This window comes from Propithecus coquereli, unplaced genomic scaffold, assembly GCF_000956105.1.
Source record: "Propithecus coquereli isolate 6110/MARCELLA unplaced genomic scaffold, Pcoq_1.0 Scaffold169, whole genome shotgun sequence".
Classification (NCBI taxonomy): domain Eukaryota; kingdom Metazoa; phylum Chordata; class Mammalia; order Primates; family Indriidae; genus Propithecus; species Propithecus coquereli.
In genome coordinates, this window is record NW_012141524.1 from 2,053,231 (window position 1) to 2,071,957 (window position 18,727).

At 37.2% G+C, this 18,727-nt stretch overlaps 1 long non-coding RNA gene across 1 annotated transcript in view; it reads right to left on the minus strand.

Annotated features, from left to right (window-relative positions):
- Positions 1-18,727, minus strand: part of LOC105808175 — a 52,043-nt gene that overhangs the window by 6,327 nt on the left and 26,989 nt on the right. The window contains exon 2 of the long non-coding RNA XR_001137365.1: positions 5,996-6,133. This is a non-coding gene — a long non-coding RNA (uncharacterized LOC105808175). The remainder of the gene's footprint in view (positions 1-5,995; positions 6,134-18,727) is intronic.

An 18,727-nucleotide genomic window follows, 5' to 3' on the forward strand; every position in this document is an offset into this window, starting at 1 on the left:
TATTGTAACATCATGTGGAATCTTTCTGCCTCCCTTTGCTCTCAATAGTTTTAAATTACCATATTTCATTGAGAACCATATTGTAACATTGTTCTAAACACTTTGTCTTAAATTATATGGACACCATTAGGATTTTAATTTTTTCAAGTAACATCATCCTGAAAGTTGCATCATCTTGAAAGTCAATTGTTTAATAAAGTGGATCACTAAAAAGTTGAATTCATTGAAATCACTTTAAACTGTTTTCTACAATACTCCAATGGGTTCATTCAACGTATGTTGATCAAGCCCTAGCACACGTAAGGCACTGTGAACCAAAACAGACGTAGGTTTATGAAGCTTCAAGTCTCAGAATGGAGCCAATACTTTAGAATTTTTGTTCAGTTATAAGTTGATATGAGGACCTTTTTAAAAAATGTTTGCCTTATTTGATATAAACCAACTCTCTCATCCCAACCTCCTTCCTACCCAATTACCTCTTTAGCAATTCATATTAGTATTTGATAAAGAAACTTTTATTTCTAAAATCTTTAAATGGTGGACTCTATGGTATGGCATAGTGGTTAAAAAAATGGGATCTGGAGTCAGAGACATCAGAAACCAATGCTTATTCTGCCACTCACTAGTGTCATAGTACTAAAATGTAATCACTTAGTCTCTCTGAGCTTCAGTTTCCTCACCTATAAAATAAAAATACTGATTTTATTTCTTGGGGACATTATGAAACAATCTGCATGGATCCCTTAGCATATGCCCCCACATGTGGTGGGCATTCTAGAATGGTTTTTATTATGAAGAAGGAGAGTTCAGATGAGGTGAAAGAATACGACTTAGTTGTAGCAGTAGATACAGTGGCAGGCCTCTCTTCCTCTGAGAAGAAGAAAAGTAAATCTTGATGGAACGAAAGGAAGCAAATATCTAGAACTAGAGCAAGCACAGAACTGTGAGCCTGGGTAGAGAAGAGCATCAGGAGTGTCTTAGTTGGGTTCCACTGAAAGCACAGTCTGACTCAGGGAATTGGATGCATGTGTTTTTTTTTGCCTCAGTAATAGGAGTGAGGGAATAGAAGGAGTAAGAAAGGGTCGGAGGAAAAGCCAAATGATGTTCCAAAGGGCACAGAAGATCCCTGTTCTTGAAAACAGGGCCTCTGAGAAGCATGCCTGTGCCTCTCAGAACTACCTGCTCAAAAGATAGGTGGATGGAATATTTGTCCACAGGCCCCCACCACCCATTGGTTGAGGGCTGCCCTTGAGGGTGTTAGTTCTCCCCACATTTCCATGCTAAGCCTCAGGAAGCACTGAGCAAGCTTCCACAACTTTAGAGAAGGCTCTGAGGCAGAAACTGGGGAGAATCACAGTGTTCTGGAGTGGGACAGTCCAGGCAAAGCCAGGGTTTCCTAGGAACTGTCCACTGAAGCTACAGCTGAAATCAGAGGGGGACTTAGAGGATGGGTCACAGGGCTCTAAACTTATCTTCTACAAATAATTCTTCTGACAAGCCACGGAAAGCATCAAGACAATGAAAAATGTACTAAGAAAAATGAATGCTGGCCCCAAAGAGAAATCAGATATTTGGTTTTCTGCACATTTTAGCTTAGCTTCTTTCATAGTCACTAGATTATCGTGATGCAAGTTAAATGAAACAAAATAAAAGTGCAAGAACATAGAATCTTTCCCTTCCCAGAAGTTCTTACCAGGATCAGAATCACAAGGATTTCAAACTTGGCTACCTATGTAGTCACAATACTGCCACAAAAGGAAAGATGTGGCTTCCCAAATATTATATATGCTCATGGAGTTTTTCAATTCTTTATATCTGTAACCACCAAACAGTCTAGTCAGAGCCTGACCTATGTAAGCAAACTAAACTCCCCCATCTTTTCTGAAGTCTCCGTGGTATAGTAAGGTTGATACCACTACCTACTCGAAATGACAAGTCATAACTTGCTCTGGGAACATGATGGAGGAAATTAAACTTAGCATTAAGGAGTTAATGGTTTCTATTTAAAGGGGGCAAACTGGGTTGGTCTATCTAATCTGACAGTAAAAGGTAAAATGACTTATAAATGATAATTTATAGATAATTAAGTAATATATTCAATGCCTGGTTGTAATTTCTATCGAATCAAAATGCCCCCTAGGGTTGCCAGTGCAAACATTTCATGGGCCCATATTCATACTAAAAAATTATTCATTCATTATTGGGAATTCAGACTTAACCAGGCATTTTTTATTTTTATTTGCTAAATCTGACAATCCCAGTGCCACCTCCAAACAATTACAGAGAAAGAGCTACTTATTAAAACAAGACAATAAATGTTCTGGAATGTGCTAAAGGTTCTAGGACTTTTCAGTAGCAGCAATGTTAATAAAGTGACATATGAATTAACTATAAAAATTTACATATTGTTTCCTTAAGCATGTTTCTAAAAACTTTTCAAAGCATTTCAATAATCTATTTTGTCACAACATGGCAATTTGTATATTGAAAAAACATTGTGATGGTAAGAGGAAAAACTCATTTCGAATATTTCCAAGTGAGCTTTCAAAAGGCTCCCATTTACTTAGGAGTCAAATAAGCGTATTTTAAAAAGTTTTCATATTATTGACTTAAAGATTGTCTTATAAATAAAATTTAAATCAACTTGTAAGTCCCAGAGCAGTTCTGCAAAATTCTCTGATGGAGAGAAATATCCAAAAACCCACATGCAGAGTCACTTCATTTTAGCTGCAAGATTCTCGTTCCAGCTCACCTTCCAAAACAATTTCAGTCAAGTAGAGATGTTCTGACGATCCCCGCTTAGAATGGCAAACAATCCCTGCCTTTTCACTCATTCACTCATTACCTCTCTACAAAAAGAATGTGCAGTTACCAGAATTTTATACAATTAGTGCTCCAAGAGTGTTTTAAATGCAAACCTATAAGAGGAAAGTAAAAACAAATCAAAGTTAATTGTGACTGGCTGGAACAAAATGCTGAAATCAATAGAAGGATGGCTCATCTGCTCATCATTCACCCATTACCTGGGAGACGAACACCTCCTGCTGTGCTTGATTTTTGATACAGATTTACCATTGCCTGCATCCTGCAGACACACGCTAAGGAAACCCAGACCTTGTCTGACTCTCCCTCTCCTTATCTTCTTTGCACTTAATAACCTTATTCAATCTTATTTTAATCTTGCTTATGTGTTCATGGCTAGGCAGGCATGTACACACACACACACACACACACACACAAACTAGAGACTTTAAAAACTTTATAAAGAAGCTAAGGGCCTTCCTGCAAAGCAGTCAGAGGAGACACCAATATCTGTCTATATGCTGTCTTCCCTCAACTAATCTCCATAATCTGATTACTGTGATTTTCAGAAACCCCCCAAAAGTAGAACACACAATTTCTTTCATAAGGCATTCCTTGGGGAAAAAATTTTTTTTTGGTTAAGAAATTAAGATATTAGCAGCAAATGAAAAGAAGTAAAAGTCCTCTTATTTGGAGGTGTAAGATAGTAAATTCTTTCACGGAAGGGTGGCCTTAAAACCCAGATACACAGTGTCCAGGTGAAGGATATGGGGGAACAGCCATGGGCAGATACATCCCCAGAGTTGAAGCCTCTGGCTTCTGAATGCCATGGATGTTCTTTGCTCTTATTGGTAAAGACAGACTCATGTTGAACCCCATGCGGCCCCTCTGTAAATGCCCCTCACCATAACGAAACATCAAAAAGAATGGGATGTAAAATGTATCTGCAATTGGAAGTTAACACATGTCCCTGAATTAAATATACACCAAATTTAGATATTTCTACACAAGACGATTGTGTAGATACATTAACTATTTTTTCCAGACAATTATGCAAGTGAAAATCTTGGAATTCTATCCCAGTAATAGTGGTATTAGTAATGATTTCCAGGAAAAAAGACTAAAAGATTTTTGAAATAATTTTAGTTTTTCTTATCCTATGTGACAATTAAATGGATGATGTATAACTACTACCATCGTCTATTTACTGGAAATTCTCTTCTTTCGGCTTTCTGGCTATTTTTTTTAGTTGTATATATGGATTAGCTAATAGAAGAGTATAGAAATGATCACATGTGGATAGTAAATCTTGGACTGATGCTACATTACTTTTTCAGCCAAGCGCACCCAAGCAAATGGTCTAACCATGTGAAGGTTAGAAATACTGTTCCCAAACTGGAGTATAAATATAAATGAAAAAACCTAGGAGTACATTGATAGTAGAGGAAAAAATAGCATAGTGAAAGGATGACAAGGGGAAAATTGCGATCGTGCCTAAAAGGAAAAAGAACAAGAAAAATCTGATACAACTGGTAGCTTCAGCCTTTCCATGGACTGTTGGTTTGTATTCCACCTACCACTCTCTCAATGTATCCTTTTATTATTTGGGGGGGTGTGGGGGAGAGGGAAGGACATTCATGACCAATAACAATGTTATAATGACAGCAAATTTAGGATTTATGATACATTTAAAAAGAAAAAAAAAAACCCTTAACCAACACTAAAAAGCCACCAAGGGTTGGGGTGGAGGGTAGTTACCTAGCTCACGGTTTTATTTAGTGACGGTTCCACTTTTTCACTCACTGCCTGCAAATCAGCATTTTTAGTGGACAAAGGGCTCAGCGGCGGCCTTCTGATTGCTTCTTTTCAAATGGTAATGGCTATCCTAACTCCTCTGCCAGGTTTTTCTTACCAGAGCACAAATTGCAGTTTACAAGGCTCTGAGGGGGAAAAAAAAATCTTAGCTGAATATCTTTTTTTTATTCGACAAACTGACATGTAAATTACCCTTTAAGTGCTCCACTCTAGGGCTCTGATCATCTCCTAATTGTCACAGTCAATTGTAGCCAACAGTCTCTTCAATCCCAAGCGCTTTGACAACAAGCACAAGGATCAAAGCAGAATCAGCTCCCTGCAATATCCTTCTGTTTAGGATGCTACAAAATGCCTGCAAAAGAAAGGTGTAAGGGCATTGCTGTAGAGGAAACTGAGAGTAGCGAGTATTACAATAGTCATTTTCTTCATCTCTAAAATTATGCCGTATAAACCGCCGTGATCTTTAATCACGTGCACAGAACAAATATATAAACCTCCTGGGCAATTAATATGCTCTTAAGATTATACTAATAATTGAGCTTTACAAACAACACCATCTCCATGGCTTAGGCAAACTATGACACAGTTATGGGATAGCAATCATTTCACAGCAGCCTGCGTATCAAAAGCTATTGTCAAACATACTCCATGTATGAGCATAAATTCCAAGGCATAGTTTTTATTACTTAGTTTGGTATCAGGATTCACTGCTCCTCCAAACTAAATAGCCCATTGAAAATTCTAGAGTTCTTTAAAAATTAACCTAAAAACGTCCAGCTGAAAATATGGCATCAAATCAATTAAAAATGTGACTCAAAAACTAACTTCAGAAGAATGGTTTTTATAAGGATAACTCTGTCTTATTGCTTTACAGGAAACAAACTTATTAAAAGCTATTACATGATCTATAAACATTATTTCTAAATAAGATATATCTATCAGGATCATTACTCAACAAAAGATATCAATCCTTTCTAACTTGTTATCATGTCACTAATTTTTCAAAAAGGATATTTATGCTTTTGTTCAAAAGATATAAAATTTCATCCCATTAAGTATAACAATATAATTAATAATTCAGTAGAGAGAGAAAATCTAATGACAAATCTGTACTTTAAAAATAACCCGAAGATTGTCAGAAAAATAACAAATGGAAGGAAATCAAAGGTGCATGTGACACTCCCCCTACAGCTTGTCTTGTTGTATCCAGGTATTAGGCACAAACAGCATGTAAGGTCACAGGCTGATTGACAGCCTTCCTATGGTAAAGAAAAGGACTAAAAAAAGAGGTAGCACATGGCAAATACCTCAGGTTCCTTTCTCAGCTAGTTCACTCAAGTCCCCCTGTGAGGGTTTCCAATCCTCCCCCTAATTTCACCTTGAATTCTCTGGTTTGATTGAAGAGCTTCACAGAAGGGTCTATTACAGATTGAGGAATGATCCATTTCACATCTGAAGCTCCAAAGAGCTACTTGTGAGGAATCTTTGAGTGCATTTATCTCACATGTGAAGCTTTCTGCAAAATCAATATGGGTATTTTTCAGTTTGACAAGTCAACATGAAATATCACATAATAATAGAAAAACAGAGTTGTACATTTAAACATACTCAATACAGTTATCTATGACAAAGCTCATAGTTATTACTCATGGATATCCTTGGGTATGTCTAATCTAAATTCCTTCTGATGGCTGGGCTAAAGAGCATAGACAGTGTAACTGACTGGTCACCATATTTTTTGCTGTCGTAGCCTAATTAATCCAGGTTCTGTGGCGAGGGCAGAGAATGGGCAGGAATCATGGCCTTTTCTTCTAATTTGAGAGTGATATGATAAGTGGAAGGAAAATAACCAGAGGTGAAAAAGACAAAGTAACAGAACAAAGGAGAACTGTAAAATAATTTCATATTTAGCTAATTGGCAAAACTGAGTAAAATGGTCACCCAAAGAAGGACAACCATGTCTCAAATCCTAGCCACTACTGAGGCAAGTGCTACAAGGATAATTGACATATTTGTGAATAAGTGATGTATTTGTGTTAGGGTCTGACAATCTTTGGGCAAACTTCAGGTCTATTTTATCATCTGCATAGGTTTGAGGAACATGATTTAACATCTCTAAATCTGTTTTTTCATTTTGAAATGAGATTAATCATGAGACTTAAAAGGTTTCATCGTGAGAATTAAACAAGATGATGCATAAAGCACTTGGCACATAAAAAACATTCCATTCTTGGTAATTATTGATGAAATTATTATAGTTTCTGTGAACATATCCACAAACTCTCTAGGGTTCTAACCTGGTGCCATTTCTACTGTTCCCTGGGACCTTTACACATTGTTTAAAGTTCCCAAGTTGTAGATGACAGTTCTGGTCAAAGACTGCTCACTGAATTAGCTCTAGTCCTAATGGAGGAGAGCAGCTCTTATTTTAAGAACAGTCTTCCTTCAACCAGGAAGACTGCCCTCATCATCCGTGTGGGAGAAAATCAGATGGGAATGTGAAAAGGGAGAAGAACCCAGACGTAGAGTCCAAATCAGCTATTCAATTCAGGCAATGAACGAATGTGCAAAATGTCACATGTGGTTTTCCTTCATACACCAATATGTTATAATTAATAATGGAGTTATCTCTATATATCCCACAATTAAAAAGGACCTTAAAAACAAACAAACAAACAAACAAAACGTCCTCAGGAGAAACCCAGATTTAAATAGTTCACTGTAACTATTTATTCCTTTCTACCGCATTTTCTGGCAGCCCATTACTACTTAATACTTGATTATCTGTGCTTGGGCCAAGTAATTTGTAGATTACTTATTAAAACATATTCTGAATTTGTTTTTTAATTTAATTTTTAACTTAGAATTTTAATTTTAGGTTAATTCTCCCCACCACTCAGAATAAAGCCAGAGTAGACAAAACGTGTGAGTTCAGAGTCATGAAAATTCATGTTAAAAACAAAATGAAAAAACAAAAATCATTGTAAAATGCAGTTGAAGTTTAAGAACTCTTCTCCTATATTTCAAAGTCAAATAACTAAATATAAATGACTTTGTGTTTAATTCATTCAAACAATATGTATCAAGAACTTAATGTGGGCAATATTGTTAATTTTTTAGCTACCCTACCGTTCTCTTTATTATTAAAATTAGGCTATAGCTTTCATTCCAAGGATAAATTAAAATATTTTATTGTATGCTGATATAGAATTACAACTACACATTGAAACAATTTCCTACTTAAAAAGGGTCATTTCCTTAAAATTTTTAATTTATTTGATTTGGGCTCAAAATACGTTTTTACCAAGGAAACAAATTTGTAAGTGATCGTTAAGTTTCCAGATTGACACATAAAAACCTGTTTGATGTAAAATGTACCTGAAATACACTAATAATACTAAACCTTGGGCAACTCTAGGTCATGAGATCTATAAATTTAACCCTGCAAAGGCTTAGAGAGTGTCATTGAGCACTGAGCTTAGAAACTTTGGGACATACCAGGTGAGAGATCTGACAGAAGGATGGATCATTTATGAGTCTAGGTGATCACCATTCTCCTCATCTACACCATATCCACATCGTCATCATTCACGCCATGTTTCATCCAAAGTATTACTATTAATACATGGTAGCTATTAAGATGATAATGGTAGGTAGTCAATAAAATAACATATCATCTTGACTTTTTAAGTCAGTGAAGAAGAACTGCTCCAGAATGTCAGGACCTTACCCTTCTCTCTGGCACTTAAACCTCTTCTGTGATGTTTAATTTCCCATTTAGGACGCTGAGCACTTTTTAAATGCTTTCATTTAAGCAAATAAGGCTCTAGGATACCACTATCCACATTTCAACACCCCCTCCTTCTGAATTTTGCCTTGTGCTATGGCAAACTACACTCCTTACACATAGCTTTGAAAGATCTAGGAAAGGAATTAGCTGAGGACCTGTTTAACATATTCCTTGGCATTCTGCTAGTACCACAATATTGAAGCGAATATTTGCTTTTTTTATTTTTTTCGAGACAGAGTTTCACTTTGTCATGGCCAGAGTGCGGTGGCGTGTCATACATAGCTCACTGCCATTCAAACTCTTGGGCTCAAACAATCCTCCTGCCTCAGCCTCCCACATAGCTGAAGCTAGAGGTGCACACCACTGCGCAAGGGCTAATTTTTCTATTTTTAGTAGAGACAGGGTCTCGCTCTTGCTCAGACTGGTCTTAAACTCCTGACCTCAAGCAATCCTCCTGCCTCAGCCTCCCAGAATGCTAGGATTACTGGCGAGAACCACCACCCCGGCCATGCATTTTTTTAAAGATCTTTATGAAAAATAATTTCACAACTTCTCTCAATGACTTACATATTCCAAAGGTTATCCTCCTTCAATTTCAGGGTTTTCTGCCCTATCCCACTTCTGGTTTTGATTTTAATTATAAACCATACTACTCCAAACTATGAGTAATACCTGTTTTTCGAGTACTTCAGGTATGCGGTTAAGTAGGATCGAACAGTTCAGCTAATACATATGCTAGCTACAGGCACTCATTCCAGCCACTTGTCCATACTTTTCAAGTAAGTACACAGTACACACCATCCCTATAGTTTGCAATTCACCTAAGTGACCTCTGGCCTCATCAAATTGTAATCGCAAAATATATGCATACCCCATTTTAAAATGGAATTAAGCAGGGGCTGCGGACCTGGGAGAAATGAGGAGTTGTTTAGTGGCACAGAGTTTCAGTTTTGCAAGATGAAAAAGTTCTAGAGATCTGCTGCATGATAATATGCTTAACACTGCTGAACTATATACTCAAAAATGGTTAAGATGGTAAATTTGGTGGTTTTTACCACAATTAATTTTTTAATAAAAAATGTGGTCAAACTGCTTTAAAAAACCAGTGCATTATTCCAAAAATAAATGAATAATTATGGAACATCTAAAACTGAATTAAGGATATCCTGATATTTAAGTGTTAGGCAGCCAGGATCCTAGATTTCGGCCCTAATTTCTTTTGTATGAAAATACTGCCTGGGAAATTATCTATCAAGTTTTCAACTCCAAATGGACAAACATATGGCTTGACATAGGAGAAATTGCACATGAAAATACAGGTCAAAACTAAATAAATTAATGAAACTCAGATTATAGAATTTCACTTCTCTTCTGAAAGATTCAAAGAGTGGAACACAAGAAAACCACCACTCCCAGGTGCTATGTTCTAAGGCTGTAACTACCACACACTGTTGCCATTTAGAATCTCAAAATTTCACTGAATTTTCAAAAGACCAAAGCAAAAGTTGAAGCTCATTGAGACAAAAATACCTGAACCCAAACCAAACTAGTTTTCAGTGGTTTCTCTGTTTTTATAACAGTAATTCCACAGCAGTTTACCACTCACTTTCTTTAAGGTTGATGATTTTTTGTTTTTAACATCTTATTCTGGTTAATCTTTTTAAAAATTTTATTACAAAATAAAGATTTTTCAGGATTCAGGGTCATAATGCTGAACAAGTTGAGCAAATTTATATTTGTCCCACACAAAGGTAGGACATAGAGGCTTCAAAAGAAGGAGACAAAATAGGACCAGAGAGTAATGTGGGTAGTTTATGGAAACTAGTGTCTTTACTTTATAATCCTGCCTCATATGCACAGAATGAAATCAATCAAGAGAAAAAGTAGATCATTTTCTTTTTAATGTAAAATCCCAGGGATAAAATGACAAGATAAAAACTAATGGACATGGTACACTGATTCAAAAATTTATTAGAATTTTGTCTCTGCATTTGCACTCTACTTCAATCATTCTATGACCTAATCATTTTTAAGATTTATTTGTAAGAATAATCTGCATAGTTTATTAGATTAGGGGTAGCAAAACCTTGAGAGCCAGTGTGAATTTGAGGTTTGTAATAAGACCAATAGCATGAATAATAATAGTTAGCTATGACTAACATATCTCAGGTACTTATATCATCCCCTTAGAGCAATCATGTGAGTTTAGTAACAATATCCCTCTGAGATATGAGGAAACTGAGACTTAGTGAGATTAAATAACTTGGCCAACATCATACACTAAAAAATACTGTGCTCTTAAACCAGAAATCTCTCCTGTATCTTGATGAATTGCCAAGAGTGCAGCTTCATTTCAGTGTGGATTATTCTTCCACATCATCTATTACATACTCTTTTTTATCTTTTTGATAAATGAGTTCTGTCTTGCTTTTGGGATATTCTCTTGCCTAATAGTTTCGGAATAGAAACCATATTTTGGACACATACACTTGTTTTGATTGACTCTATGATTGGGCTAAATGTGGCTATTGGCCAATGCGGCCAGTTCCCTTTGTCCCACTGCTATCTCATAGCCACCTTTACATGACTCGCTTACCTGGAGTGTGAGTGTTTATCAAGCGATGGGGTTACAGACCATTTACTACGTGGAGCAGCATTCATAATGGCATGTATTTTGAAATCTACTTGAATTCAGGACTATAATCACTAGTCATTCAAGGTATATTCCGTGAATACCCATTGCAAATACCACAACCAACACCAGTGAAGAACACAAAGACCATCACAACGTGCCTTTCCATTTCCCCGCCTCAGATATCTGGATGCTTCCCTCACACCTCTCTCTGCCCAGGGGGATACAGCCATGCCTTTCCTAATGAGCACTGAGTGAGGGCACACTGGTGACAGGTTACTGAGGGCCAGCCTTGGAACCTAAGAGTAGTAAAGCTAGAACCCTAAAAACTTTGTAGATCATGCCATAAAATTTACATATGAGAAAAATGTGGTCTGAAGAGGGCAAGTGGTTTGTAAAAGGTTGTAAGCTGACAAGTGAAAGAGTAGAGACGTTAAACTCCAAGTCCAGTAGATTTTTTACTTGTAAGATTGTCTTAAACAAAAGGCCAAATAATTTACTGCACACTTTGCATACAGTATTTCACATGATCCTTGCAACCTTCACGTAAGATAAATATTGTTACTCTTCTTACAAGTGAAATATGTTAAGTAATTTAGCAAAATTCACATGGCTAGGAAGTGGCAGGTGCAGAGATCAGCTATTAACACCTTAACTTTCAATGTAATGGGCAGATTTCTATCGAAGGAAAAAAAAAAGCTGATTCAGAAAAGATTATGACACTACACAGCGGTGGGTTGATTTTGAGATTAGAGGAGAGAAAGTTGCAAAATTTAGGCCTGGGGATTAAAAACAAAAGAAAAAACTTAAAGATGTTGTATGAACACACTGGTCTTTAATTTTATTTCTTTATAACCTGCTTTTTTGTCCAAAAGGATTTATCAAAAAAATTCTTATCAAAGGTTTATGAAAAGCTTATCCAAAAAAATGCATCCATTGCAATAAGATAAACTAAAGTTAAAATAAGTAACTAAAATGCATCTAAGGGAAAATACAGAAACATTAAGAGAGACAAAATTCTTGCAAGGAAGTCTTATATACTTGCCAGAGGTAGGCTATAAATTTGAATCTGAGCTTTCAGACAGGCTACATGAAGAGGGAAACGTGATCCATTACATGAACTGCAGCATCCCTAAAACAAAGAACAAGCCATTTGTTCAGGAGAGACACAATTATTCCTGGTTATGAGACCATAGAGAAATTTGTCCCTGCAGCCCTCCTCGAGAAGACACAGTATAAAGCAGGGAACAGAGGCCTCAACAATATCCTCACAGCACACAGAGTGGTGCATTGTGTAGGGTTGTTTATTGCACCATTCATTAGTGCAACACAGCAGCATTGCACTAGGGGAGAATTCGGCCATGGCAGTTCTTTGGGGAGAGCATGCTAGTTGTTTCTGGGAAAGGCAAGAGAGGAGGGAGAGGACCATGCTGAATGGGCAGTATACTGAAACCACACAGACACAGCGTGGAAGTCTTGCACAAACACAACACTAATGCTAACTTCTTTAATGCCTTTGCTAGAGCACTGCCAACCTCATCTCAGTCCATGAGGCACAGAGCCACTTTCCCTTACTTTATCCAGTCCTATTTGAATTCACCCTTCCTAACCTGCCCTGGGGCAGAGGAACAGATTAAAACTAGTGGCCTCTGCACCAGAACTGGGTCTGAAGTTGGTCTGAGAAGAGTTACAGAGTGGGCAGAACAGGCAAAGCAAGGCCAGGAGAGCCATTTCAATAGCAGTGTGCTCAAAGAGTGTGACAGTCCAGTCAGATAGAGGCTGCACTCTTCCCAAGCTCAGCAGAGAGCACCAGCTACAATGGGCAAACCTCTGCTAGAAGCTATTACCCTCGTTCATTTATTCACTCGTTTATAGAGTCAACAAATACTTAGTAGTAATTATTGCAGGGACATGTTGGGCACACGCAGCTGGACAAGACACAAGTGGCCCTTTCCTAATGGAGCTTGTGGGTTAGTCTCTACCTGGAGATATTCTTAATTGGGACAGCTCGAGGAGGGAGCAGGGAGCTGGAGAATTACTGACTAAAACTGCTGATCCTGCCTTTTTTTCATAAAAATGGACTCATGGGAGAGTTGTCTGGAAATCTGGAAAGCAGCCCTTCTTTGGGGATTAACTAAACACTGCGGCCTTCACTCCAACACTCCACGCTTTCCAGTTGCCTCGTCTATCAAGAATGAAACTAATACCTGCAACAAATGCTTCACCGTGTTCATGAAAGAAAAAAAAAGAGTAAGGTGTGAAAGCTAAAAGCACTATAGAAATACTATTTCTGAAAAGTGTGCATATCGATAAAATGGACCTTAAAGTTATTATTACGTAATTGTACCTGAGTATCTATCATAGTTAGAAACGTGTTAAAAAAACATAAGATAATGAAATGAAAATGAGAAATTTATTCAGTCTAAATACTAGACAGCTATATTAACTAATAACATTTAAAGGCTTGCACAGAAGGACTCACCAAATGTCCTAGAATGTTAAAAACATAATTAAGAGTAAGCAGAAAGGGAAGCACCAGTGTGTTCTTACCTGTTGATGTACAAGCAATATGATCATGTAAGGAATAAAACACACTTTAAAATAGTCATTTCACATTATCAAGCAAAGTTCAGAGCGTGCTAAGAAATAACTCTATTCCAGAGACAGTTGTGCTTTAACCGAAACTGGAGTTGTCATCTCCCTTCCACAACTTACCAGTTCTTGTTATACCAAAGAAATGTAGTCAACTGGAAAATAATAAGCACTTGTCCTGACTATGCAGATTAAACCAATTTTAAGCATTTTTACATAAAGTACACATCACACAAGATGCACTGAGCAGCATTATTTACCTGAAATCAAAATCTCACCTTTTCCTCTTCCAGATTGGCTAACAAGCACTATGCACTTAAGGATCAGACTCTGTGCTTTCAAAGGTATCTGTTTGCAAGCCATAAAAGATTTAATTGAAAGTAAAGGGCTCATTAGATTCCTTACTTTATAAAGAAGTATGACACCTATGTAATGCTCTTTTAGCACCCTTTAAAATATCCCCAACCTCTTACCTCTTCCCAGTTGGTCTCCCAGATTTGATGTCATTTAAATGTTCTGCAGACTCATGCATCATTATTTCTGTAGATAGTTTGTTTCTGAATTATTTTTCATTCCTGAAATTATTAGGCCTCAAGTAATAAACCAAACTTACAATCAGCTGTGATTTCTAAGCAATCATCGTGCACATCCGAACTGTTTTCAAACGTGATGACATTGTTTGAATACTTTTTGACAATGAATGAAGCGGACATAACATTGCATTTGTTTATTAATCTGGATTTTGTACTTTTTGCATTTGTAACCAATATAATTATAATCAGGCCCTAAATATTTTCCTATGAGCATGAACTTTTAAATGCTAAAGTGCCTTTGGTTCCTAATGAATGAGATAGCCCTACCCACATCTACACCAGATATCATTTTCACCAGAGACCTGGTCCAGAAGTCTCTGGAGACTGAGCCACCAAATCCCAACCCAAGGATTGGGCACTGTGAAATATGGCCTGGTCTTCTCCAATGGAAATCTGGCGCTGGCCAGTCTTCTGGCAAGTGCTCCACATGTGGGTGGAAATGACACCTTCTCTGAGCACTGAGAACTTCTCAATGCCTGGTAGCTACATTTGGCTCCTTGTTCAAAGCCTCTTTTATTTTAGATCTTTCAGATAAAATCCTCTTTTGAGGTCCAGTTGAATATTAGAGGAATAATATATCACTGACCACATTCCCTCTCATTCACACACAATAAAGCACTCAGTGGAAATACTCTTCAGAAATAGATACAATGAATGCCTCTTAACATCTCACATTTGTGTTTGGAGACCTCTCCAAGATGACTGCTACAGCTAATATCCCAGCAGTGAATTACGCTGGAGCCAGAAGCCTCCCAGTGCACCACTCCCAACGCTATAGACGCACATCCTTTCTATACTGTTCTACATTAAAAGTAAAGTGTCTGGAAATTTTGGAAAAATGTGTGGGGAACTATGGTATATTTTTATTATTTAAAATAATAAATATATCTACTATCAATATTTACATTACTGATTTCCATGTGGATGACACTGAACTTCTAAAATAATAGTACCATTAAACCTTAAAATGTATAGCTTACATTGGGACCTAATGCTATGCCTTTCATAAGCGTCTCTCTGATCTGTTCTTTCACTTTACACATTTAACATTGGCTGAGCACCTTATCCGTGCCCAGCACCGAGCTGAATCCTGGCGAGTGCAACAGACTGAGTCCCTGGGAATAAAAAAGGCAATGATTGCAATTCACCGTGGTATTTTATGTTTGTGCCTCTGTAAGACAAATTTAAGCCCATTTTAGTAAAATGCAATTCCATTTCTCCTTGTTCTGCCCATGGAGTAGATAAATAGCAGCCAATCACCATCCTCTCCAAGATAGCCTTTCTGATACTTAAAATGCTCAAAGTTCCTTTCTCTTGTTCAAAATAAACATATTTTTTCTGCAAAGAAAAGAAGATTATGTTTGATGTGTGCAAGAAGCCAATGTAACTCCTTTGCTGTGTCATCACATTGTCATTGATATGAAAATATAGAATATGAATTCTCAGCCACATTGAAAGGATACAGCAAAAGATAGTCCCATGTGATCACCCAGTTTCTTAGGCATTAATCTATACACTAATTCTGATACTGCCATTCTAAGAAAATGCACTATAATGGAACAAAAATTTTGCATCACTGCACTAACAGAGGGAAAAATAACTAATAGGCCTCTATCCCATATGACTCATATCAGAGTGCCCTGCCCCCAAAGAAATCAAGACATAATGTCACTGAACCACATTATTATCCCTTAAGAAGACTATAAAATGTGTACATCATTCATTCGTTGACATTGAACTTGTGCCAAAACTATTAAGAGCACATATTAACAGATATCCCAAACGTGTAGGACTGAATACAGAATAAAACACAAAATGAAATTGGTATTCACTATTAATTTGTCTTTTATAAATGATTAAGTAAAGCATTTGGAGGAAATAAAAGGGCAATAAATACCCTTTTATCACAAACTGGGGGATTTCTCTTACTCCGGGCTTGCACACAACCAGTTTACAAATATGCATAATTGCCTGTGGTCAACATCATATCACTGCCAGATCACACATTAAACAGATAACCACTATTATTATAAAAGCAACTTCCTTGACCTCATATTTTGGTCTGGCTAGGAATTCCTGTATTTTCCCAGATTGGCTGTTACACAGTGCCAATCTTGTGCTGTGCATGTCAATTTGTACCGGTATAAGTGACCGATGCCTTACCGAGCTTACTGTAAAACACACGTATATGCATATGAATAGCATAAGTTTAAGAAATATGATCATAGTTGTTCTTGCAGTGCTTTTTAAAATCTGAAGTCTACGTGTTGGTTTGTGTTTTTTTTTTTATTACAGCTAAGGTACAGTGTGTGTTATTTGGCAGCTGAATTTGACATGAAAATATAAAAGGTTTGGGCAACCACGTATTTGGAAATAGAAATCTTTCCTGAAAACATGGCTTTGGTTTTTAAACACAGCTAAATTTCTGGAAACTTCAATTTGTTAAAGACAGCCAAGACTTCAATCATATTTAACATATTCCTGGGGTTTACATATAGTGTTTCAAAGTAATAAACAACATCTTGTTTGGAGTAGCACGAAGAAAATGAGGCAAGCACTTCTTTAGAGTAAAAGCTCCACTTTTAAAAATAGTTTGGAGACTCATTCTTATGTTGGTAAAATCACAAAACACTATTCAGCAAACAAAACATGATGAGCTCAATTCAAGTTGGTAAACATTTTTAGCTGGCTTCATTTGTAGTAAGAATTTTAATGTAACCGTAACTTCAAGAATGCATCCTTTATAATGAAAACTTGAGGGACAAAACTTTTTTTTGATTGTTAATAAGAACAATGGCATCAAATTTGCACTTGAAAATCAGAAGAGATGTGATGACAGCAGTAAATTGATTGTTTGAACAATTTTAACAATCACATTACAGTGCACTGTACTCACTAACAGTCTCACTGCAGTGACCAGAATGCCTCCAGGCCTGATTCACTAGCAGAAAATAGTCTCTATCCATCAGGTAGGGTCTATACATGCCTTACTTCCAGCATGTAAAACTCGCATTAAAGCTGAAAATCCCTCAATCCCTCACATGCTTTGCCTCATTGCTCTAAATATAATAGTGATGTCTAAAAACCCTTAAGTCACTTAGTAAAAATAACAAATACTTTTCAAGACGCAAAACATGATAAGTCAAAATAAAACCATCCAAGGAAAGGAAGGTAAAGGGAGCTTTCTGTATACTCTGTACATGAGGTCAAGTCAAATTTCATTTAACCATGCTTTCTCCCTATACAGGGACTCAGGGACCAGAACATTCATCCTAAGCACGCTTTCAGATTCACATTCAGATAACTTATGACAAATCATCAAATAAACACACGAATATCCTGCTTATGTCATTAATATTCCTTTATTTTACCTGCATGTTATTCCTAATTCATTTAGGTAATAACTATTTTGATAGGTAAAACATGTGAATGCATCTAAAAGTTTAAAAGATGGTGATATGCACGCACCTTTCCCACTACCTGGATTCAAAGCCACTATCAAAGTGGACCTCAAAAGTAGAAAAACCTTAGATTCAAGTTTGCCTGAAACAGTCTTGGTTTGAATCTCTATTTACCTGAATCGGTTTTTGGTAACACCTCCACTCCATCTCAAAAGTCTCCCAGTTTGGATGATAAAGCACATGGCCCCCCTTCTTGTAGGATAATGGATGATACCTACTTGATACGACTTCCAGGGAGGCAAGCATGTTTGCCCCAAGTATTTCCCCGAACCAGACAGTACAGAGTCTGAACTCTCTCAGCTACACTACAAGTTCCTTGAGTACTAAGATTACATTTTTATTTAACTTTGTGTCCCACAAACTAGCACAGTGTCCAGTACACAGCAAATGCTAAATAAATGTTATTTTGGCATATGAACTTTCCATTCCTATATCATAATTTAGTTTATAGGGTCCTTGATCACCTTTCCCTTCCACAAGATATCACAGCAATCCATCACATTGATGACACTACACTGATTGAATCTAATGAGGGAAAAGTAGCAACTACACTAGACTTACTGGTAAGACAGCTACATGTCAGAAGGTGGGAAATAAATCCAATTAAAATACAGGGACCTTCTCCCTTAATGAAATATCTAGGGGTCCAGTGATGTGAGGCATGTCAAGATATCCCTTCTAAGGTGAAGGATAAATTGTTGCATCTGGCCCCTCCTACAACCAACAAAGAGGCACAATGCTTATTGGGCCTACTTGGATTTTAGAGGCAATATATTCCTCATCTGGGTGTGTTACTTACTCCAGCCCATTTACTGAGTGACCTGAAAACCTGCTAGCTGTGAGTGGGGCCCAGAATAAAAGAAGGCTCTGCACCAGGTTCAGGCTGCCATGCAAGCTGCTCTACCACTTGGACCATATGTCCCACAAGATACTGATGCTTAAAGGGTCGGTGGCAGATGGGGATGCTGGTTGGAGTCTCTGGAAGTCCCACATAGGTGAATCACAGCTCAAGTCTTTAGGATTTTGAAGCAAGGCCCTGCCA